Source organism: Schistocerca serialis, unplaced genomic scaffold (assembly GCF_023864345.2).
Source record: "Schistocerca serialis cubense isolate TAMUIC-IGC-003099 unplaced genomic scaffold, iqSchSeri2.2 HiC_scaffold_1178, whole genome shotgun sequence".
Lineage (NCBI taxonomy): Eukaryota > Metazoa > Arthropoda > Insecta > Orthoptera > Acrididae > Schistocerca > Schistocerca serialis.
Genome location: NW_026047379.1, coordinates 177,501 through 180,000, shown reverse-complemented (window position 1 = coordinate 180,000; position 2,500 = coordinate 177,501). Strand labels below are relative to the sequence as shown.

Sequence of the window (2,500 nt, the reverse complement as noted above, 5' to 3'; positions counted from 1 at the left end):
GGCCAGGGAGAAGTACGTTGGTGAGAGCGTGGAGGCGCTGTTGCGGCTTCAGCGGAGCTCGGGAGATGACGTCCAGCTGCTCCACCAGGTGGCGACGTGGATTGAAGACGCAGCGACCCGCCGTGGAAAATTGCAGCCCCAGGTACCGGAAGGTTTCACCCACACGCAGGGCAGGCATGGTGGTATTGCCTGCTGTGAAGGTGACATTGCTGTCCACCTTCACCTTCTTCTCGCGCCCTGACGCGACTAAGGCGAGGGTGAAACACTTCCGGGCGTTGATCTGCAGCCCCAGGTGGGCGAGGGCTGCGGTAGCTGCGTCGATGAGGGACTGCAAGCCCCTCGGGGTCGCTGCAAACAGCAAGACGTCATCTGCAAAGGCCGCAGCGTTGACTCTGCGACCGAGGATCCGAGCTCCGATGTGGGAGGGCAGTTGGCCTAAAACGTAGTCCACCGCAAAGTTGAACAGGAGGGGGGAGAGGGGATCGCCCTGGCGAACGCCCCGTGCTGGCTGCACAGACACGCCCACGCCGGCGCCGTCCGCTATCACTGTCGTGCTGCCCTCGTAGCACCGCTCGACGTACTCGACAAAGCAATCCGGTAGGCCATGCGCCTTCAGCACAGGGCGAAGGGCAGCATGATCCACCGAATCGAATGCCTTCGAAACGTCGATCGATGCCACAAAGACAGAGCGGCAGGAGCGAACTGCGTCGGTGAGAGCAGTGTCCAAGATGAAAGTATTTTCCAACATCCCATCCCGAGGGATGAATGCCCGCTGACGTTCGTCCACAGCACAAGCGCGCATCAGGCGTGACGCGAGAACCTTGTGAAAGGTCCGCGCCAAGACCGAGCAGACCGTAATGGGGCGAAAGTCAGCGGGGGATGTTGGTGCAGCCGTTTTCGGGAGAAGGGACGTCCGCGCGCGAAGCAGGCGTTCCGGGAGGGCGCGGGCCAGAAGGAAGAGATTCATCACTTTCACCAGGACTTCGTGCGGCAGGCGCCGCAACTCCGCTGGGGTAAGGCCGTCCGGCCCGGCCGCTGATCCCCTGGGCGGCAACGCGGCGGCGACCTCCTCATGTGTGACCGGCCCCCATAGGCACTCAAGAGCGACAGGCTCCGAGTGCGGGAGGAGGCGGTCACGAATGAAGCCCGCGGTGGAGACGGGCTTCTTTGTGAAGAGGTCCGCCCAGAAGTCCAGCAGACCAGGGATGGCAGGTGGCGGCTGGAGCAGGGTGCCATCCAAGAGGCCGCGCACGCAACGTGCACGCGACCGTCGGAAGGCATCCTGCGTTCTCGCGTACTCCCAGCGGCGCCGCTTGCGCTTCTGCGTCGGCGGCGCGGCAGGCGGCCGCTTCGATGGTTGGCGCGGCCGCTGTGTCCTGGTGATCGATCTCTCCCCTCTGGACCCGACCGACGCAAGGGCATCCGGGAGCATGCCCAGGATGACATCGGGCGGCGTGCCCCGCCCCAGACCTATGACACGATCCAGGGCAGAGAAACGCTGGGCGGAAGCGGGTAGCCCCGCCAGATGCTCCCAGATGGCGGCGTCAGTCGGCCCCTCCGGCGGCGGCCCGGTGGTGTCGGCCGCGAAGTCCTCGGCTGCGTCGACGGGCGGCGCAGCGGCCTCGCCCGCGTCTGGCAGCGGGCTCGCTGCTCCCCGGCGGGACGCCGGCTCTTCCCCCCGACCGATCTCAAGCGCCTCCATGAATTGGCGGACAAGCTGCTTGTGGGCAGCTTGCCGCCGTCGGCACTTGATTGCCTCAAGCGTTCGGTCGGGGAACATCCTGATGAGCTCTTGATTTACAAAGAAGAACCGGGCGTCCCTCTCGAGGAACAGTTCGGCCTCCGCCTTGGCGAGCGACAGGACTTCTTCCTCCGTCCACCTCGCGCGATGCCTCTCCGTGACGATCTCCGCATTGGCGGCCGCAAGGTGTTGGCGGCGGCGATGGACCCCGAGACCGTTCTTGGTGGTGAAGCTGCGGTGGCACTCACTACAGGCGTATACAGCTGCAAAAGTTACAAGATTTTCGGCACGGCCGGTTGGCCGGCTAGGTGCTGGGGGAGTTGGGGTGGCACCTTCAGCGGAAGGGCCACCACTTTTTCTCTGAATACTGCCCCCAACTAAAAAAGGGATAGTGCGAGGGGGGGCTGGTAACCCCCCCAAGCCCCTGGTGCGGTCTTCCACTCTGCGAAAATCAGCGGGCCCACGAGAAGGGGAGAAGACCGCAGGAGAGGAGAGGCTAAGAGGGCTAGGCCCATGTATTGCGCATCACTCTCCCTGTAACCATAACCCAAGGAAGGCACCTCGCAGCAGCAGCACGACTACATCAAGACCGCACTTCGAAAAGCCAAGTCCGGATGCAGCCACACCGCCGCCACTTGGCCACCTTAAGAGAGTCATAGTTACTCCCGCCGTTTACCCGCGCTTGCTTGAATTTCTTCACGTTGACATTCAGAGCACTGGGCAGAAATCACATTGCGTCAACACCCGCTAGGGCCATCG

The 2,500-nt window shown here is 63.6% G+C and overlaps 1 pseudogene; it reads right to left on the bottom strand.

Moving 5' to 3' along the window:
• LOC126433950 (large subunit ribosomal RNA) overlaps positions 1-2,500 on the bottom strand; it is a 7,962-nt pseudogene that overhangs the window by 2,694 nt on the left and 2,768 nt on the right.